This window comes from Neopsephotus bourkii, unplaced genomic scaffold, assembly GCF_033783945.1.
Source record: "Neopsephotus bourkii isolate Nb327-2 ecotype Australia unplaced genomic scaffold, CSIRO-AGI_Nbou_v1 NB_1574, whole genome shotgun sequence".
Lineage (NCBI taxonomy): Eukaryota > Metazoa > Chordata > Aves > Psittaciformes > Psittacidae > Neopsephotus > Neopsephotus bourkii.
The window spans coordinates 8107372-8130144 of record NW_026902050.1 but is presented as its reverse complement, the minus strand read 5'-3'; positions in this window follow the sequence as shown (position 1 = coordinate 8130144).

Below are 22773 nucleotides of genomic sequence, written 5' to 3'. Positions count from 1 at the left end.
CGCCATCCCTGTGATTGATGCACTTGGCCGAGAACTTCCCTCCTGCCCGCTCAGGAAACAGGAGGGCTGGGGAGATAGTGCTCGCCTTTCTTTCACAGTCCCTGCTTCCGAACTCTAATCACCTTCTGCTGTGGGAAAAGAGATGAGATGCTGCCTAAAAAACAGATCATTGTCCGCCTCCTAGATTAATGCAGAGAAAGCAGTATTGTCTGCTGAATGGATAAACCTTCCTCCTGTCACTCAAAACCTAAATTCAATGCTACTTCATTTCTAAGAGGCTTATCTTCCTTGAGTAGACCCTTGCAGCTCAAGTAAGAGGCGATGTAATGAAGCGTGTTTTTTTCTTAAGTGAGAAACCTGCTGCAAGGAAGGGGTGAAGCCTGTGCAGCTGTTCTAAAGGGCCTCTGCGGACTCTCAAAATACTTGTCATTTATCTGGTCTTGCATGACAGCAAATGAGAGAAGATCAAGTTCAAAATCTGACAGCGCAACTTTCAGGGCTTCTTCATCTGTTAATTAAATAATGGTCGTTAGTGCACAATGCCCTGTGATAAGGGCAGGTATGATGCTGAGATGGAAATATGGGTTTGGGGGTTATGAATAAGCAGGTGGTCCCCAGGAATTTTCACAGTGATGCCTCGGTATGTGGCTGGAGGAACCAGCAGTGAAACAGGTGGCATTAGGAGGATAAATAAATCCATAGAAGCGTGCTGAAGTCATTGTAGAATATACCCCTTTTATGCAGGGTGGCGATTAGTTGGGTGATTCCCACAAACCGACCTTTTTCTTTTTAAACTCGCACACCACCGTTGCCACAAATAATGACCTGTTCACTTTGCTTTCCTGGAGCCTGCTGCAGTAAATACTTAACTCACACTTTTAACTTGTCTGGGGAAATGTATGCTCTAAATTAAGATTGGTTCCTCAACTTCAGAGAGCCAAATCCTGAGGTGTTTACTCAACTTGTGCTCAGTCAAAACTTACACTGATATTAAAGGGCAGCTCTCAGGATTGCTGAGATGGGAGGCAAAATCTGACTCTGAATAATTGCTGGTGATACAGGAATTTGTAATGGATGTAAGAAGTTAGTTTCTTGGGTTTTATCGCTAACATATAGTTAATTTTCTAGATATTTGCAGTCAAATTTTACCTAAAAGCACCTCTTTCTTTCATCACTAATAGTGTGACCTTCCCAGTCTTACCATCACCATGTGGACTGTGGCTGTCCAGTTTGTGCCTCTCTGATTAGGGGCCATTTCCTGTCTCCTTCAGAGACACTGAGGTGAATGTGGGTTTACCTCAGTTGTGACCACATAGGAATTATGTGAGACTGAGTTACCCAGGAGTATATCTGGCTCTTCCCTTGAGCTGCTGGTTTTCTTCCTGGGGTTATGGTGGGACAAAGGAGAAGTCCTAGCATGGTGTATGCAGTGCATATGGCAATGCAGGGTCTGCTCATTCCAGAGCTAAATGTGGCCAAAGACATGTTCAGTCTAGCTTGGATGAGAAATGAAAAAGCCCAAGAAAGTACTTGAGGACAATGGCCATCTGCAGGTTGGCTTGGGGAGGTTTGGCAAGTCCCCACATTAGGGTGTATAAAGGAAGAGAAATGAGACACCTGTTGGATGGTGATTTAAAGGTGTTCTTGGGTAGCATGAAGGAAAACTAAAAGCCTTGAGCACAGACCCCTGTTGTGGAATGGAGAATTTCTAATGCTGAAATGGGTGTATGTGGTCCCTCAGGGCAGTCAGTATTCCTAGGATGGGTTCTTGGCACAGCAGAGCCTGGGCCAGTGTGCAGACCAAGAAAGTCAAGGACAAGTGGGGAGCAGCTGGGGAAAAGTATATGAACTATATAATAAATATTTGTGTTCACACAACACATCCACATTAAAGAAAACATTATGCTTGTGACAGAAAACAAAGTAAGGAAATTTGCACTTTATGGTAAAACATGCCATATGTAAGCATACCAGGGCATCCCTGTAACTGCTTTCTTTATGTCAAGGTGTTGAAGAACAGATGATAGGTTTGACCCAAATTACAGATTTGCAGGCTGCTGCTATGTGTTTTTGTCCTTTGTTGTCATTTTCCTCACATCAGTGTCTTCACTGACCTATCCCCACCATGTGTTGAGGCTAATGGTTTTTGGGATGGGGATGACCTGCAGTTCTGTTTGGCAAAGACTGACTGTTGCTTTTTTTCAGGTACCTCAGAGTGGGAGAGCCTTGCTGATGAGCAATAGTGCCCTGAACAGATCAGTCAATGCTATCTCTAAATGCGCTGTAACCCTAAAATACAGTAACTGGTCTGGTTGAAGAAAATTTTGTCAGCACAAATCATAGGTTATTCCTCCAGCCCTACATCCTGAGAAGCTCTTGACAAATATAATGCTATATTTCCTGGATTAATAGGCATCGATAGCCAAATTCCCTGGACTAAGGAAAATTAACAAATGCTTTCATCTCTACTTTCATTACAGGAATTATTTATGGGGATGTTTTGGTACTAGGTGCTGTTTCTGTTAACTGTTTAGGGAGCTGGCTGGAAGCTTGGTGTCTGCAGATACTGACCTTTTGCAGATTTTCCCCCCCTTAGCTGATGTCTTCGTCAGTAAGGAGACACCTGCATCTGTGCAACTCAGGCGAGCAGAGCAACACAGCACTTCAGTATTTCCCCTTCTTCACCAGCTGGATAGGACCCCTGATACAAATCCTGAGAAATGTGCCAAAAGTCTTCAAAGTTCAGGCCGGAGGTGTTTGTGCAAGATAAAAATGGGACAATATAGGATCCCTGTACCACTCATCCGTTTACACATGATGCTTGCTTCACGGTCTCTGATTAGCTTGTTAGTAAGGAGGCAGGAAGAAGTGTAATCAAGTTTCTATGATTCATCATTTCTGTTCCCTATTTGGGAGACAATGTCAGTGTTCTTTGCCAATCATAGAAGGTGGCTCTTGAGTGCCTTAGGGAGATGCTTTTTTTAAAGATGCTTTCTGTGTTTCTGAAGGCTGAGCCACATTTCTAAATAATAGGGAAGTCCTGGAGTTTGTTTTGTGTTGTGTTTCTTTTTTTTTCTTTTTTTTTTTTCCTAATTGTATCTGCTAACAGTGCTTTTATGTTTGCTGCACGTATGCTAAAAGAAAACACGCTTCCAGTTTATCTGCAATCCTGTTTTTCACTCCGAAGTGTTTGTTCAGAAATAAATTAGAGATGGTACCTGGAATATTTTCCACGATACAAAAGGCAAATGTTTTATTAAGATGAAAAGGATACATTCTCTTTTCCTGACCTTGATTTTTTTAGCTATATTCCCTATACCCCTGCTTTAGAAGTATTATGCTTCAACCCATCCAATTACCATTTCTATCAGCTCTTCTGAAAGATTATGCTTTTTGGGTGTTCTTCTGTAGATGTCTTTCCAGTGGCTTCACTTGATGAATGTGACAAGTTTTGTGTTTTCTCCCTCCCCTCATTGAATTGAAAAGTTTTTTGATAAATACAGGCCAATAAGTGCCCAAAGGCAGTGTTTCAATGGCTGCTAAATCTTTCAAGGTTAGGACTTAACCTCCGTTCTCCCTAATTCAACTGCAACCTTCAGTCTGGAGCCAATCAAGAATATCAGATGATACTTAAACAATGAAGGATTTCTGATATTCAGGTACAGCCTCTGTTCAATAGGATTGCAGATTCTTTGTGTGAAGAAAGTCGGTTTTGCTCTAAAGTACTGTCACAAAAATTTGCTTGGAATGATGCCATTCATCATTGTCAGAATACTAAGCATTGTAAGTAGCTAGGCCTCTCCAAATTAATGCCTTGTTTTGCATTGGCTGAATTTCCCAAATACTCGATGATGGGTCATACAAAACTCATCTCACCATCTTAATTTATCAATTCAATATGAGTGCAGTGAAAGGGAGCTTCATTCGGTCTTAGCTCTTTTATTTACAGTCTAATTCTAAAAGAAAAGGAAATAAGGTATGAAAATAAGTTGGAAAGTAAGATAAATCTCTCAGTGAAATCACAAGATCTACTCAGTCCTGTAGCAAACCCTCTATAATTCATTTGTAGGTCAGCTCAAGGGATTAGCCATGATGTATTTGGAAATTCATTTATTTTAATTTTATTTTGCTGTTTCTTATGCATAAGGGTAATGCTGTCCCCAAGGCTTTTCAGGTAGCCCTCAAATCTTGACAACATTTGCTGTCTCTAAGGCCTAAGCCAAAATTAATTTTCAAATAAACAGCACAAAAATGTATGGAGTTGTATAAATTTGAATACAAAATGCATTTGTTTTTCTTGCTTCCATCCACACTTGCATACTGTTGGCTCAGCCAAAAATCATAACATGACATTGAAATTAACGGCCATATGTACATCATGAAAGTCAAAAAAGTTTCTTACTTTATCAGAAACACTGTAGTGTGTTCCCCCCCGCCCCCTCCCCCGACATGCTCTGCTAGATGTGTGCTGAGAAAGAGATGGGTGTTAATTGTGCTTCTCCCTGAGTGCCTTATGAACCCACATCTCTGCTCCTGAACCACTTGCTGGGTCCTGCATCCCACTTGGGATTTTGATGCAAGGAGATGTTTTCCGTGAAAGTGAAATTAACAGCAACTTGATATCTCTTGCCATTTATTTTATCAGGCACAAGTGGGGAAAGGGGAAACTGAAAGTGAGAACAGTGCTTGGACAGCCTGCAGCAGTGGTGCAAGCTGGGAAGCACCTCTGGTGCCGGAGTGAGCAGAGAATTGGACCTGAGTCTTAGAAATACCGCTGCGAAACAAAATCCCAATTCTGGGCTTAACCAAAACAAACAGACAAACAAAAAACCTCAACTAAATCCCATCCTGAGGGATTATAGAGAAACAAGGCAAGCATTTTGCTGGTGTTTATGTATGATATTGAGTGGACTGTTCCCTTAGGCTGCTGGTGGCTCCAGCACATCCTGAGAGGTGCCAGAAGCTGCTGCTGCCCCAAGAGCCTGCAGCACCTGCAGGATCAGCCCAGTGGTAGCTAAAAATAATGCTTCTGTGCTCTTAAAACAGTGCCTTTTTTTTTTTTTTTTTGGTGTAGTTTTTGAAACCTCATTCCACAAGGGGGCTGCAGGCACGCTGGAAATTTTAGCGGTTCTCAGGCTGGGGAGTACCTGGGAGAAAGGATGCCTGATCCCATGCAGAGGTGCGGGAGTGTGGCCAAGTCTGAAGGGAAATGGTTCCTGAAGTCAGAGCAGTGGCTATGCATGGCTTTTTCTGAAGGTGTGACCAGTGGCTCTTTGACAAGGTTAGCTGTGGACAGTGGAGAGGAAGAGGAAAAGCTGGCAGGGGTCAGTTGGGATGCAGAGCTGCATCGTGCTTATGCTTCTGCCCCAAAGGTCCTCTAGATTAATAGGGTTAGCTGAAATATCCTTTCACCTGTGCTTAATTAAGAGAAATGTGCCAGTGTGAGATATCACTGGTGCATTGCCTGGAACTTCATATCTCGAGCAGTAATCGTTGGTTAATAATTAATTTGCTAAAGATTATGTTTGGAAGGGTTGATCACCTTGAAGTGTTGCTTTCTATTATCATTTCCCAGCCAGGCAATGAAAGATTTCAACTTAATGTGACATGACAAACTACAAACAAGTGTTTTTTTTCAGGGTTTGGCATGTGAGAAAGCTGGGGTCTGGCAGGAAGCTTACAGGAGCTGTTTTTTTCCATACCATGCCTAGCCAGGACCAGGTGTCAGCTTCACAATGGTCTCCTGCCCAGACTGTTTGAGATGTGTATAGGTCCTCTGTTTAGCAAATAATTTATATCTTGGGTCAGCCTGGAGTAACTTCAGCACTGAATGATCTTGCACCTTTTAATAATTTTAGTGCTTTTCTTTCCAGCAATATTAGCTCATCCTGCTATGCACAGTACAGAGCCTTCTGTCCCAAAATATATTAAGGTGCTTTTCTGGATTGTTTTTGAATTTTATTTAGCACTCCACTGAAATGCTGTTATGTTGGACTTCGGGGTGAGACACGTGGGGACACCCTCTCACTCTCTCCCCTCACCCTGCTTTCTGGTGCAGCAGGCAGGCATCTCGGGGAGCACTGCTCTCTTCCAGCCAGGAGCATGTCCTAGATATAGATGGTGCGGCTGAGACCTTCCCACCCAGCTCTTCCTGGCTGCTGTTTGAAGGCGTGAATTTTCCCTCCAGGATAAATGAAAAAGTTGAGTCCAGTTGCTAAATGAATGTTCTTACCATCCAGTGTGCAAGAGCTACCCCGTAGCCCTGGCTGACAGGGGAGCAACTGTGGTCTTTGTTCCAGGCTTGACCTTGACTGGATATGGAGCATCTTTCAGCTTTTGGTCTCCTTCCAGATCTCCCTGGTTTAGCTCACCCTCCATCACTTGGCAGATTTTGTTAACTGGGTTGCAAGAAATGCAAGCCAGTGATTGCTCACCTGATGGCCAGAGCCCAGCCTTAGGGAAAACAATGGTGGGAAGGTAACATGGGCAGAAGTAGGGAGCTGCCGATGCCCCCTGCAGAACTATGTAGGCTGGGAGCTGCTCTTAGCAGCCCAGATCTGCTTTCATACTTGCAGGTCAGAAAGAAAGAAATTAATAAGAAAAAAGATAGTTTTGCTTGCAAGTAAAGAGTGTTTGATAAAATGCACTTTAATAAATGTGGAAGTCAACATGAATGCTACCATATAGCATACCTTAGAACTGGACAATGGATTTAAAAATTAATAATAGCCCCAAAATAAAAAAAAAACACCCAGAAATCTGTTTTATATATGTTTCTAAAAGTGAAAAAAAGACAAATATGGTCATTATACCACTTGCTACTGCTTATCGTCCACTCTGGTTAGTGTATCTTTTGAGATAAGGCAAAAATTCACTGAATTTTGGTCTGGAGGTGGTGTTTTTTCTTTTCTGTGTTTTTTTTTTTCTTTTAAAATCTCATCAACTCCAAATCCAAGAGAATGCAATGCCTCACTCATAATATACAGTATATGCAAATAGCTTTTTAATGAATAACACTCCCTAATTCATATTTTAGGCAGCATCTGTAGAACAGTACACTACTGCACTTCTGGGTGTATATGTTGTAGTTGCTGAAAACATGTTTTTGATATGTGAACTATGTGTCTTGCTGTACCTAAACTGTATCAAAGCAGACAGGACAATAATATGTTTAGCCCTGTAAATGTTTTTCTATTGTGTTCATCGCCCTATTATGGCAATTGCTTCTTAGGTGACTTTCATTTCTAGCCAAAGCGTAAAACACCCTGTGATGCATGAAATGTGGGATTTGCATACCCATTTGAAGCATCAAATTCAAAAGTATGTTGGTGACTGGTTCCTCAAGGGTCTGTGTACATAAATGCAAGGTTCTGCAAGGCTTGGCAGAGCACTGTGGAGGGGCAGGCTCAGTGTCAGATCCTGTGGAAAGCAGTGGAGAAATACTGCATTTTGGTTTATCTTAGGAAAAGGTGGCTTTGTTTCCCTGGCCGTGCAAGAAAAAGGGCTGGTGGCTAAGTGCTTACAGCAGCATCAGCTCCCTGTTTTATCTAAGCAGGGCATGTAGCTAGATTATAGTTATTCCCCCTTGGCTACAATCTTGGAGAGCAAAACCCCTTTGCCTGCTGTTGGGGTGAAAGGTAGCCATGGCACCTGGCAGAGGCACCCCCAGTGTCCCAGCCTCACCACTCCTCTGCTCCTGCTCTCCCCAGGCTAAGGTAGAGTCTCTTGTGTTTGCTTCAGTGAAGTGTGGAATTCTCTCTCCTTTCCTTCAATTGCACTAAAATCCTTTTATTCTGTGGTATTTACACTTCGTACTGATAAAGGAAAAGGGTCTTAAAGTCATATACCTGTATCTTAAGTAATTGCTTGTGCTTTGTAACATCCAGGTAGCTCTGGGAAGTGAGGAAAGTTTCAGAGCTTTGGTTAAGTTTTCTACACGTATTTTTCAGGAAACTCTTCCTGTTTACACCAGGTGAGAATCCGACCCACTTCTTTGCTGGTTTGGAGATGCAGCTAACTCTAAACTTGAGATATTTTCTGTTTCTGCTAAGAACGGGCAGGGGGAGAAGGGCAATTTTGAGGAAAACCTCAAACTTTTACATTTATGAGAGTGATTCTAATAACTTTGACTCCCCTCTGCTAATCCTTTAACAGGAAGGCAGTTTGAGATCTGGCCCAACCTCCTTTCCTTTCATTCGATCCCAAAACACCTGCAACTCTCAGCAGAGTAATCTATGAATCACTGTGTCTGTCGTCCACTTATTGTCTTGTCTAGTGCACTCCACAGTGGAACTAATCAACAGCCCTGAATGAAGCATTGCTCCTGAGTTGAATTCCTTAAAGCTCCTGAAGTATTCAGTAAGGAGGAGAAATCTTTTAGTATGATTTGCTCCACATTCCAAATTCATTTATAGAAAGAGAATAGATGATTAACAACGGGTCGAGAAACACAGATTTAGCACTGCTTTGCCCTGACCTGCCAAACTTACTCCTTCCACTTCCCAAGCTGCTCTAATAAGATGAGTTCAAGTAGTGGGATGGCGAAAGCTGCGTGAATCCCCTGCCCCCAGCTGTCTTAATTTGGTTTATTTGACTTAATGAAGAAATCTGGTTCCTTATTCACAGGTGAAAGGAAAAGGTCACTTGCCATTCTGACAAACAGGTTTACCCTGAGCTGTTTGTCGTGGGCTTGTAGGTAGTGTGCTTTCCCCCTTTTTCTTCCCTGGGATGAAATACCAATGTCTCTGCAGCACCTCCTATTGCGGCCATTACCTGTGGTGCCTGGGCTGCATGCCAAGGGGCACCCTCGGTAGCAACAAAAGCATAATCATTTCCAGTTGGAAAAGACTGAGCTGTAGTAATTTTCCCCTTTGAAAGCCACTGCAGCGAGGCTCAGGTTAAGCAGGTGCTTGTTTGGTCTTGGGACATAGTGCAACAAGGGTAGGAAACGTTGTCATCTGTGGCAGCCATCTGGGGAGACTGTGAGGTCCCCAAATATGGTTTTCATCTGCACTGAGCAGTATCCAGCTGACCTCGGCAGTGGGGTGGCCAGGGGGATGTCTGTAGTTTGCAAATGTCTCTTTTGGCTAGGTATGGGTGGTAAATGCTAATAAAATGGGTGCAAAAGGAATGATTAACATTTCCTAGACAAAATTCTGGCCTGCAGAGAGGTTCAGAAGTGCAAGGGGGGTAAAAGGGTCTTGCAAACTCCTGCGTTGTCAGCCAGGATGGCAGTGCAGGCTGGGCTGCTGCAGCAGCGAGCAAGCACAACACCAACTCATCCCAGAGGACACCCTGCATCTCCCAGGGCATTCTGTGCTGGGCAAGAGCATGCTTTGAAGGCATGTTGCAGTCTCTTTCCCAACCAGTGCAAGCTTTGGGCTTGTGGACACTAGCTGTTGAATTTAGTAGTAAACTATAGCAATAAAGCTCAGTCTACATCCAGATGGATCTACTGGAAAAAGCCAGCCGAGCAGTCTCACGCAAACCCTGGTTAGTGGCTTACTCCAGGAAATCCTTTTGCAGCCAGTACAAAAAGGAAACCATTTCAGAAAGCAGTTATAGAGCTATGTAGGTACTTGCAGTAAAACTATTTTCTTTCAGGTAGGGCTGAAAATCTTTTGGTGCATTTAGAGAACAGAGAGCACTCGGAGTGTGTTCATGGTGATGTATGTTTATCACCACATGTGAGCTTTTTGGACATGTGGGCTGTGGAAAATAAAACCTTCAACCAACAGCCTGGGCAGATTTGCAGAAGTACTGCCTATGTGAAGAGGCATTCGATGTCAGCTGAAGATGAAGCTCTTCTCCAGGCCCTGGATGCCCACAGACAGCCTCGCTGGCAGCCTTTCGGGGGTCACATCAAAAGAATGAGTTGGGTCAAACCCCAGATGTGCTAACTGGGTGTTAAGATGTACTGATTTTCACTTTGCTGGAAAAAATGATGTCTCTCTTACTTTACACTTCTGTTTTGAAACAAAAAAGCAACGTGGGAGTTCGTCCAAAACAGAGCTTTCCGATTTAATTTGGCAACTAAATTCTGCTATGTTTAAATAATTGCTGAAACGATAAAACTTCGTCTTGCAGGAACGTACTTAGGCATGGAACAACGCAGCAGACAGGTGACTGGCAGGAAGTGAGAGCGGCTGCTCCCACACAGATGCAGACGACTAAATAAGTTTTGAGATCATCGTTCCTGTTCAGGTCTTTTCCTTTGTTTCTTCAGATTATTTTTATGTTGGGAGGCAAATAAGAAACAAAGACAAATCTGCAAAATGATGAGCCGGAGTTCATTGCAGCAGGAAAATAAGCCATTCACACCACTTCCCGGTTTGCTGTGAGAGGTAAAATCATTCACAACGGTGAATCGTGGCAGCTAGAGCTGCTTGAAATTACTGCGTTCTGAAGTTAAATTGCTGCTGGCATGCATGGAATAAACAAAGATGTTAGTTTAGTTTGTTTGAAAGTACAAATTTGCTTTATTTGTGATTTTGCACATGCATTCGTAGGGCCAAGAAATGATCTTATTTTCTGACAGAGGATATTTAAGAGCATCTCTGTTTTCTATGGGGAGTTACATAATTTTCATTAGAAAACCGCATCAGGGATGATGAAGAAATGCACTCACTCCCATCTCCAATAGCCAAAATGGCAAGATGAGGAATGAGTTGCATCTCTTCAGCAGCTGAAACTGCTGCTGGTGAAGGCATCTGATTCTTCTCCCTGACATGAACATGGATTTTGGAAGGGAATCTGATCCTTCTGCCTCCTGGGTGAAGATGTTAATTCATCCTTTATTTATTTATTAATTTATTTTGTTTTTCTATGAGGATCTCCTTAGCATGGACTTTCAGCAGGGTACCTGTGAGGTTTAGGGATATTAAAGGTACTATACAGGATCTGAAAGTCACATTTCCGTAGTGTAACTTTGAGCAGGTCTTCTTCCCCCAAAAAAGCTCCTAAGGTTCAGTTATTTGGGCTGACCTAGCAAGCTAGGTGGGAGTAAAGCTTTTGGACCCCAGATTTAATAGGAAATAGATGCTTCTTCAGCACAGGTGTTCTTGCCCCTCTGGCTCCTCCTGGTCACGCTGTTCCTTGGAGTTTCATACTTTTCTCTGGCTGCCAAGGAGCAGAATCTGTTCCTTTCAACACGAAGTCTCACTCTGCATTACCAAACTTAGCCTGCATGTACATGGGCACAACATCTGACAAGACCATCTGCTGTGATGCCTCTTCATTCAAAAATTGTCCATTTCTTCTTGCTCACAAGACTGTCAGGGTGGGATTTATCTGCTGTAGGTGTCTACAAGCGTGCCTACCTGTGAGCAAATTGTTTAGATTTCCTTTGTGGTTGACAGAGAACTTGTAGGATTTTGAGGTCATCTTACCTTGAACTGGGCATGTAAAATGAACAGTCCCTTTCAGTGTTCAGTTTTCTGCAGCCTGCTTGAAGCTGATGTGTATGTTGTAAATATCCAGAATTAGTGGTGGTGGATCTCGGCGCAGGTTGTGTGCAGACAGCAGAGGGTGCTGGAGTTTTTTTCCTCTCAGCTCACCTCCAAGGTTGCAGTATCATTATAAACTAAAATAAATTGGCTTTTATTCTAATTGCTGAACACACAGAAGCCAGGCAGGTACAGCAAGAGAGGAGCTACTGAGCTTGAGTTAATGGACACTTTCAAAAGTCAAATCTCTGCCAAAAATTTTGTATTTACTAAATCAGTAAGTGAAAACAAAGATTATCATGATACAAATCAACAGATTTTATTTTTTAATGAAATGTCTTACTAGGATTTTCCATATATTAAAAAAAAGGAAACTTTTTTCACTGTTGTTTATTTCAGAGAAGTCAGAGTCCAGAAAAGTTTTCTCTTTCAGAAATACAATTTGCAAACATCACCAGCCTCCAGTAAATTGCCAGTATAGACTTTTACAGATCAGAGTAATAGTGTTGTCAGCTGGCACCTTGTAGCAACATCCAGATGTGCACAACTAAAGAGTTTCACCCAGGACTATCAATCTCATGGGTCAGGGCTGGAGGAAGGGTTTCCGTATAAATGTCAGTAGTACGACTTTCAGGAGGAGGATTTGAAAGAAGCAAGGGTAGAAAACCAGGCTGTCCGCCTGTAAGACCAAATAATTCCTTTAAGATCAACAGAGTTGAAGTGACTTAAACTTCCCAAAGCCAGGCTTTCCCTGTCAGGACATGGATGCATTGGCTGGTTGGAGAATAAGTCTGAAATTCAGACTTGGTTCTCAAGTCCTGTTCAGGTGTGCTGTGGATGAGGAGCATGGGGGCTGTGTTTTGGGCTGTTGTGTGTGTTGACACATGTACTGGAGGTGGTGGTGTTAGTGACAGGGAATGGGAGCATGTGCAGGGCAAAAGCCAGTTCACCTTCCAGTTAGCGCACCCTGACACCCACCCGTGTTTGAAAACAAATTTCACTCACAGGTTACAAGTCTAACAGATGTCAGAGCCAGAATTAACTCAGGAGTAACTGGCTTCTAGCCTGCTTGTTAATCTATTAAATCACACAGTCTCTCTCTTGCTAACTGTTTCTGGTTACTGGGATTGCTTGGCAGCAGCAAGCCCAGGCTGATGCCTAATGCTGGCTCTGTTACCAAGTCAGCTTTGTTGCCAGCTCAAGGGCATCCAGTCAACAAATGTCTTATTTTTGGATTCTCCTGTTCTCCTGAGACCATTGCTATGAAAAATGACCTCTCTTACCTCATTCACCTTGTTTGCTGTTCCTGACCCAGATAGTGTCGTGGCTATTGCATGAGTCAATTGTCCCATGGAGTAGTGGTCCTGCTGTGATGTTTTCACTAGCATTTGAACTAGAGCATTGGCTGGCATCTGTAAGACATTTCAGATGAATATAGAGAAGTCTATATTTTAGTCATGTTAAAACTACGACTAAGCTAACAAAAGTCAGGAAATCCAAACTGCAGATTGATAGGTTGTCCTTGGATTGCCTTGCCATGTCTAGGCATGGGATAGCGACACACCCGGGACTGAGCATTGCAGTCTGTCGGGTGATCCACAGGCTCTAGCGCCTGGGTACCATGTGATGTGCCGAAGGTTGAAGAGTAGCTGCAGATAGAGTTAGGACTTCTACGGGTTCATTTCTCTTCTTTTTAAGGTCAATGTTTTTTACTCCAGTAGTTAACTCTAGTTTTTGCAAGAAAAAAAAAGTAAAAAATAATTTTGCAAAAGATAATGTGGCTTCCTTACATTGAAGTACAAGTCTTTTTGGATCTGAAAGTCGGTGTGGTTTCTCCACCTTTGGAAGGTACGTGCACAGTTGTTTGTGGCCCATGAGTCCTTTTGTGCAGCATTGCACAGAAGCAGCTTCCCAGTGAGAATGCATGATTTCTCAGTTGTCTTTTTCTGTAGCCAACATAATTTCTTTGTTTTGTTTCCCTCACCCCCATATGTGTTTACAGATGAAAGCCTTCTTTAGGAAACACGCTATAGGAATCTGAAACCTTTCAGCTTGCCCACAATACAGATTATGAAGGATAGTAAAGAGTCACAGATTCTTATGCTAGACTCAAGTTTTTACGACTACTTGCAAACCCTTATCTATGTTTCTTATTAGAACTGGTAAAATTATTCAGATCGAGCTAATTTTCATGATTTCCAAATTTCTGTTTCTGTTCCAAAATGTGGTTCTTTGAAAACTTTTTGTTTCTCACATTACCAATGTAAATGGGTAGTTCTTTTCTTTTGGAAGTGTTGAACATGCAACATTCAGTGTTTATAGCTTTCGCTGAGTGGACTGACCCAGTTTTAGGGTGGAACGGCTTGAGAATTTTATGCAAAAAGGCTGGCGATTAAATATAAGCTCTGATTTTGCAATCCAATGAACGGCAGCAATCCCAGTTCAGGGACCTTGCAAGCTCTCCTTTGGGCATACCATCAGTCGGCCCCAGCGGCTCGGTGCTATCTCTCAGGGCGGCTGGGAGCTACAATTGCCCTGTGACTTCCTCCTCTCTCCTCGCAAGGAGAGGATGGGAATTTGCTGAAGGTTTTTATCAGCACTATGCATCTGCCCCCATTCTCACTCAGCAGCTCTCGCCAGCGAGTGGGAAAAGTCGGGCCAAAGCGTAATCTGCTCCCAGCTTGCTTCCTGCTGCCCTGCCCCAGGGATGGAGGAAGCAGACAAGTGGCCCGGCTTGCTCTTTCTTTGCCAGGCCCAAAAGTTCAAGAGGCTCAGGGAGACAGAAGGGATTTTCTTGCTCCCTTTTGCAAGGGATGTTGCATATTTAATGCTAGAATATAGTGAAAGTCTGTAAAGATGAGTTATATAGGACGAAACCTTACAACTTCTAAACCTTTGGACACCTGCTGAGCGAATTTTGGCCACTTGTTCTGTACAGTTTGATGTGATATTAATGTGCCATCTGAAGAGTCTTCCAGTTAAATGAGGTGACATCTTAGGGTTTCATCTTGTGCTTTTGCTCCATCTGCAGTTTGAGTGTACCTGGGGCCACCACTTGATTAATTTCTTCGTCAGTTCAAAAAGCTTTTGTTTCAAGAGGTTCTCTTGTGTCTGCAGAAACTGTTTCTGCTGAAGCATGGGGTGGAAGGGACATTTCTACTTCTGGTGCATGTAATTTAAATGAATTTGGTAGAAGCTCCTGGATGCGAAAGACCTGTATGCAAGGCCAGATGGTGAGAGTGCAGGAAGCATGCTGGAGTCTGAGCCATCTCCCACAGCATGATGTAAGCCACCAAAGAAATGCAGGGCAGAAGCTGTGCTGTTGCAGAGCACCACAGGTTCTCAAGATGTGGGGAAAGGCTGCCTTTTTCGCTATTTAGCTGCAGCCCTTGGTGCAACAGTGTCTCCTCAAATAAAGCCTTGAGGTGTGACTCTAGTATAAACAGTAGGAACATAGCTGGTCTCTTTTGCCCTTGATGGTGTATGGATGAGAGAAGACACTGCTTGAGGCAGAAGAGTCATGCTGGGGGGAGGAAGTGTTCACACATGAGCCCTGTGTTTGCTCAGAATTGTAGGCTTTTCGTTTCTTTGCTTTTTAAAATATTTTTTTTTTCCCCCAAGGCAACATAATTGGTGAAATCTTGCTCCCTTTCAAATCGTGGGAGCTTTGTCATCGACTTTTATGGTGCCAGGATTTCTGCCCATGTGGTTCTTTAGCACCTGAGCTTAGGTAGGGCTCAGGAGAATGCAGCCGTGATTAGCCCAGCCTTCCTGTGCTGTACCAAGGTCTGAAGTTAACAAGGCAGTTGCAAAGCATGGCTCATGATGCATTTCTGCATTAAATACACCCACATTATCTTACATCCCAAGCAGCCCAGATTGTCAGTAGACAATTATGGGGTTTGCTGGGTTTATTTTGATTGGCTTGCTCTCAGTTTTCCATAGTGGTACTCTATTTGTAAAAACAGATCATTAATGATAACAACAGATGACATGTGTCTGAAATATGGGGTGGACAAGGGAGTTAGTTTTTCTTCCTTTTTTTTTTTTTCCTGAGTGTCTGCACTTTGACAGCACTTTTGCCAGGCTGTCACTTGGTTGAGAGATCCACAAGATTAGGACCTCATTGTGTGAATGTTTTCACAGCACTTGTTGCTATAAAGAATCTTCACACTTTGGTGGATGAAATCTGGACTCCTAGACACAAACTGTTAAGAAGCAATCATAACAATTAGCTAATGTGTCAACAATTAGCACTTTCCATCAACCAGCATTGAGTGGAACCTTCTTATCCATACGCAGACAAAAATGCAATGATGTAGTAAAGAAAAGCAGTGAAGTTGGCTGCAGTCGTCCCTTGCTGTAGCCAGCAAACTCCCATGGGTATTGTTTACAATGATTATTCTTCCATTATGATGTTATTGCACAGGTCAGGGGTGGTAGCTAGACTGAAAATAAGCTTTTTTTTTTTTTCCTTTTTTTTTTTTCTTTCCCTTAAACTCTTGGCTGCTTTTACAAAAGTACAACAGAAACAACTGCTGTGAGAAGGTCAGCCAGTAACAGTACTTTAGTGTTTTAGTGTTTAACTGGTAAATATTTCAAAATAGTATTTCTAATATTTTACCATTTGGAAGTTTTTCAACGGATCTTAAGTCCAGTGCAACTCAATGTAAGATTTCCATGCTCTCCACTTTACAGTGTGGAGTACTTTATAATGGAAAGTGGAATTCTTTACAATGGGTACATTATAGTCTGTTACTGAATCTACCACCAGTTGGTCAGAATTTAATATCTTTTTATATGGTATATCACTGGCAGTAATATAAAAGGCACTGTTTTCTGAAGTACATCACATATCTCCATATGTAAGTACTAAAAAGAACTGAAGATAAGTCTTAAGACAAGATGTTGCAGCCAACTTACCCATACAGTAGCTTCTTAGAAGACAATGCATTTGACTGGAAAGAAGATCAGAGTCTTTTCCAAGGAAATGTCTTTTGGGAATGTTTCCTGTAGTGCATGAGATCTGTAGCAGGTTACCATGAGACTAACATAAAGTACTGCGGCACCAGTGAAGGTTTCTCTGGTTAATTGTGGAGCTGGAGCCATCTTAAAAACAAACAGTACCGTTTCTAAAAGTAACATGCTGCTTAACTGCAAGCCAAAGCAATTGATTTAAAACAGGGCACAGTGCTCAAGCACAGCCTCATCTGGTACAGCACCCTCACAGCCACAGTTTGGACCATATGTGTGTGTTTAGGAATTGCTTCACAGCTGAACAAAGAAGCCATTTCACTAACCTGAAGAAAAAGGTGGAGGTAAAGATGCAAATAAAACCAGCAGCTATCTAACTTTACTGGTTCCTCTAAGTTCAGCCTGTGCTACTTTGCTGTAACAGGGGAAAAAGATGACTCTGTGGTGCAGGGACAAATGCATCATCTCCCCAGCTCTTCCCATATCTCTCTGTGACTTTGCACAAACCTCAGACCTCAGCATACCTCAGCTGCCACTTTTTAATCCTAATTCTTTTGTGTCCACTCCTTCCAGCCTGGGACACTGTGATACTAAACAAACGTCTGAGATTTTTGGAGTGGCAGGGGGGAGGGGGGAAGTGTAATTACACTAAGGATTATTAATATGGGAAATATGGTCAATAAATGCGAGAGGGTTGAGTAATGCAGGAACATTCTTTATGAATTCTTTAGTAACAGAGTAGGCAGAGTGCCACAGACAAAATCCTCTGAATTGCAAGTGTGTTCTTACGGCTTTTGCCAAGACAATGACAAAACCTGTTCTTTTTCTTGCGTTAGGACCTCAATGATACATTTAAACATGCTCTTAAATTCCGTTGACATTTGAAAGTACTGTTGACTTTAATAGGACTCAAGCACCTGTTCATGGTTAATTGTGTGCTTTCAGGGCTTTTCTTGAAGGAAAAAAATAAAGATGGATAGACTTAGGCATGTGCTTAAAGTTAAGCAGTGCTTAAGTGTTTTGCAAAACTGAGGTCTTGGAACAAGTTTAATCCGCTTGGAAGTCAGAGGGTGGATTTTCCCTACAGTGTGCCTGGTGCGCAGGGACAATTTGCTTAAGTGATAAAATGAAGTCATGAGAAACATCTGAAGGAATTTTTATTTTATTTTATTCTATTCTATTTTATTTTATTTTATTTTATTTTATTTTATTTTATTATTATTTTTTTTTAACAGCACCCAGCCATGGGTGTCAGCTGCTGAGAACTGAATTGCAAAATGAATTTACAACCAAATTAAATGAACTGAACCAAAATCCCATCAAACATCAACCCCAGATAATATCACTGGATAATTCTAATTGTACCCTTAAAAGTACCCTTTTTCCATGGGCATAACATTAGAGTTTCCCCTGGCCAGTGCAGGGCTTGAACCCTCCAAGTAATGTGGCAATCCTGCCAGGACAATTAACAGCCCTTGAGTAGAATGGAAGAGGAGAAATGGTGGTGGTTTGTGTTTGTGTTTTTTTTTCCCCTGTTCTCTGACAAAGGACAGCTTTGGTGTAGGCAGTAATTGATGGTTCAGAAATGACAGTGCCAGAGGTGTTTTCTAGGCTCTTAACCTGAAATTAGGCAACTAGCTTTTGGGTGATGGTGGGATTACAGTGCCTTGCTCTCCATGATAGCTGTCCTGGATGCCTCTTCATTTCTGCTCCCTGCCTGGGAGGAGAAGACAAAGCTTCTGCTCTCTTTGTATTATAAATTCTCTTTGTATTATAAATTGTACCACATCATGGACTGTCTTGCTGGAAGGTGATGTTGTTCTATTCACAATGCAGTAGCAGTGAAAAAAAATAAAAAATAGTCAGATGAATGTTAATTTGAATGTCAATTTGGGGATCAGAATCTTTAAGGTTAGAAAATAGTACCTTGCATTTCCCCTCACCATGTACTGAGCACAACCGTGTTTATACTGTCTTATGGTTGGCATCCTGGAAATAGGACACCATCCAAAGGGAATGATCCTAGCCGTGGTCCTACTATGAGAGTAACTTTCCAAGTTTCACTGTCCTCTTCCAGAAACCAGAAGACAGTGATTTAAACCTTTCTGTTTACAGTGAACCTCAGCTCTCTGGTGTCATGCAGACAGGCTGGGCAGCTGCAGACTGGACTGCAGGAACAGTGTTGTGCTTGGTAAGCAAGGGGGGTGGCTGGTGCAGAGGTGAGGTTGTTGGTCCTGCTCCCATGGCTGGGTTGGACCATGGAGATGCCACAGAGGTGATGGTGGTGCACAATGCCAGGGCCAATCTGAAAACATGGGTGCCCCAGGGAGTGAGCAGATCCTCCACCAGAGCCTTGGTGATGAGTCTTGCCATATTTGGTGGTTTTCTCAAAGCCCATTTCCTTCAGTATTGTGATTAAGTGACAATGTCGTCTTTTATGAAAGAAAAAAAATAAAAAGGCTTCCAGCCTTTGTGGTAGCAGAGATAAGCTGGGAAGTGTGAGCCCAAAACATTCCCAAATAAGAAGGGAAAAAAGTTAGAATCCAGCATGCATTTATAACAACAACAACAACAAAAAAATCCTAACTAAAAAACAATTAAGCTGGATTCCTTGCTGAGTGAATTTGAATGATGGAGGTTAGCACTGCTGTCTTGATTGCAGGAAGAGAGAATGCTCTGTGCAAGTACTCCTGTCTGGGACTCTTTTTGTGATTTAACCCCTTCACCATAAAACTGTGATAAATTCAATACAGTTTAAGTGGTTCAGGAGGGATTACTGTGGCTGGAGGGGTGCACTCCTCCCCTAGCTGTAAGGGGCTTTACCCTCTGTCAGAAATCTGGTAACCAGAGTGAAGTGTTTCACGAAAGCTGCCAATTCCTGTCTGCACTGTATTGCAGATTAATAGGAAAATAAAAAACATGAACATTCTCTTTTCTTCTTATTCAGTTTATTACAAAATGAAATGTGTTCATATCAAAGAATGGCAAGGAATCCTCACCACTGCAGAAAGCAGAGAGAAAACAAGGCGAGTCAGGTGTTCCAAATAAGAAAATGTCAGGAAGGCTCTACGTCTCCACCGAGCAGCCTGTGCTATAAATTGTGGCAATGCCACCATTGTGACCTGGAGCCTGGGGGAAGAGAATAGTATAAAAATGATAAATCACAGCCACAGTTCCAGATCTTAATCAGACAAAGAAAGCTGGTTCCATTATCAGGCAGATTTATATAATTGCTTACTAATAATGCTGTGTCCTTCCTCCGGTTTCTTTTAGTAGACATGAGGTAAGACCCCAGATAGCGATCCTGAGGTCACATATGTCCTGACGTTGGAAGGGACCAGTGCTCTTCCAGCCTGACCTTCTGCGTCATGCAGGCAGTAGTTTCCTTACGTTAATACTTGCTTAACTAGAGCATTTCTCCAAGGAAAGCAGTGAATCCTGCTGCTGAGTGAGCACAGCATCCGGTGAACTTTTCTAGCCATTATTCTTGGTTGTATTCCTCATTGCAGCATCTCCAGCTTCCAGTCGCTGCTCTCATTATGCATCTGCTTACTTAAGCTCCATAATCAGACCACTGTGATCTTCCATCCCCCCACTCCATATAAGCTAAAGAAACTGCTCCCCATGCTTTTCACTATAAAGACACGCTTTCTGATATGTTACTCATTTTTATTGCTTTTCTTTTGAATCCTCTCTAAGATTCCACACTCTTTCTCAAAGTGGAGGTGCCAAACCTTGTGGCAGTTTTCCAGGAGTGTTTGCATTGGTGCCACCATGGTGTTATCATTGCTGTATCACGGGCAGGTCAGTCTGCTGCTGCCCGTCTTTCAGGGGAGCCCAATGCCTCTGCACCCTTGGTGTCTTCCCTACTTGCAACTCCAAGTTTTGTATTTTCTGCATACTGTTCTAAATATTAGTCAGGCTTATCTTCATTATCATTGATTAAAAACTTGGCGATAATGCCAGAAAATGATTCTTCTAGCAGTGTTGGGGAATTACTAGTTACTTAATGATGATTTCCTATATGCAGTTGCATTTAAAATAGTTCTTTATTTGTGTGTATTTTGTATCATTCTATTTAATTCCAGTATCAGATAAAATATAATAACTTGCTCATAAAGCTGTCTCCATATCTCAAACTCTAAAATACCGTCCAAGGATTTATGCTGTAATATAAATGTTTAACTATTATCCAGCCAAATCTTTTCAGTAGTTTATTATGTGACTTGAACTACCTTTGTCAGATAAACTTATAATAATGTAAAAAAAAGATTTCATTTACTTTGATAGAAACTATTATCATTAAAGACACATCAATTAGCATTAACTAGAAATATATTACTTTAATTCCTAATAGTAGTGTTATTTGTCTCCTCTGATATCAAATCAATCTGTCTTTACCTGACTGCTCCCTCTGGCCCACCACAGGTACCAGAACCAGGCTGGGTTTCCTTCAGTCCTCTGAAACTGCCACTCTCTTCCTAGAAACCCACATTCCAAATTGTTTGGATAAGTATATATATAAAAAAATAATCTGGCTTTCATAGCTGCAATTGAATTCCCTTCTGGGTTATTTTGAGATGGGTTCACCATCAAGTATATGTGTGATACGATATTTTTCCCCAAATACTTTGCAGATGTATCTGAGCACTTCTTGGTTTTGTACCTTAATTTTGACCATTAACTAGCACCATAATTCAGATCACTTTTGTTCCTACTGTAGTTGAGCTTTTCTTGTGTCGTTATTTTCCTCTGCAAATTTCCATAATTTATAGCTTCAAATTAACATTTATGACTGTTAGCTTCCCTCTTTTCTATTATATTTATATCAGTTCCCACTTCCTCTCTAAGTGACACTGTTTTATAGGTTTTCTGTTGTGTTTTTTTTTCTTTTTTCTTTTTTTAAATTTTCATGGCAACTTACTTTCTCAGCTACATCTAAGGGCTTGTAACCATCTTGTAAAATGCTAGCTGATCCCAAGTATCATTCCCATGCTTGTATTTTATTTCTTCTTTTCCACTGAATGGTTTGATAATTGTTTTCAGCTTTGTAATACCATCCCTGTAAAAACGTCACATTAAGTGTGTTAACTGGCAGGACTTCTATTCTTATTACACATAATGAATGCGATTAATATGATTTCATGAGAACTGGGTGTCATCAGCATACTGCTGTAATCCAGGTCCCTCTATTTATCATCACAGTGTGTGAATCCCAGTTGGAATTGCATTTTCCTGCTCCCCTGCATTAGTTTCTAAATAAACTGGGGTCTTTCTGAATGCATATTTTGTTGCTGAGGCACACATAGTCAGTCACAGTAAGATCATGTACTTCTACCAGCTCTGTATTTGTTTACACAAAGCCACCTCTACGGAAAGATCAGTGTGTTGGGAGATGTCTCTGCATCGTCCCTTTCCTCGGGGGAAAGAAAACCAATGGGGGGAAATTCGTGCCCCTGCGCTGTGAAGCATGCTGTCCAGACACCTGTACTTAATGTGAAGCTAAAGAGGGGAAATAATAGGGAAACCATTTCTGTTGTCATTTCCATTTGGATCATCCTCATCATCACATTTCAGGGTGACAGGTACAGAAATAATGCGTGAAAGTCTCCTTATACGGTGCATTTTGAAAGGCTGCTCCTGTGTTCAAGTAGTCGATCTGAAACAGGCATAAGATAAGGATTTGAACTATTTGTGCGTTTGTCTCCGTGTGTACAATTGTATGCTTATATCTACAGAAAATTAAATTCTGTAGTAGTGCCAAATACATTTAAGTGGACTGGGAAAGACTCTTGGGAAGATGCTGGGTCTTTTTGCTATGATATTTTCTGGTAATTAAACAGTTCTCTGTTTTATAACAGTTAATGAAAATGAGAGTGGTTGGAAGGGTTATTTCTGTCTGTTGCTATTAGATTCTCCAGATTTGCTGACCCTGAATAATTAAATGTTTTTGATCACTCTGTTTATGTTACCTAGAACTGAAGTAATTCTGATCTTTCAGCAAACTTGAAGCACAGCATGGAACATACTGAAAGGCGCCAAAAGATGAAACATTTCAGTTTTGTGGTTCACATCTGTCTGTCCTGAGACCAGGAGACCATTATAATACACTTAAAGTACTTAAAAGCTCCTCAAGGTTGAAAGCCCCGATTAGGGCAGTATCTGTTCATGTGTGGGATTCCTGTCTGCACAAAACCTGGGAGTCAGTAGTCCTCGAGTTCCTTTTCTGTGGGAAAAGATGTTAATAATGTTGGTGGTGGGGTAAAAATAAGGAAAATGTAATCAAGGAGACCCTGACACTGAAATGAAAATAGCAATGTACACATCCATCAGTTTGTACTGTTTTTACAGAGAG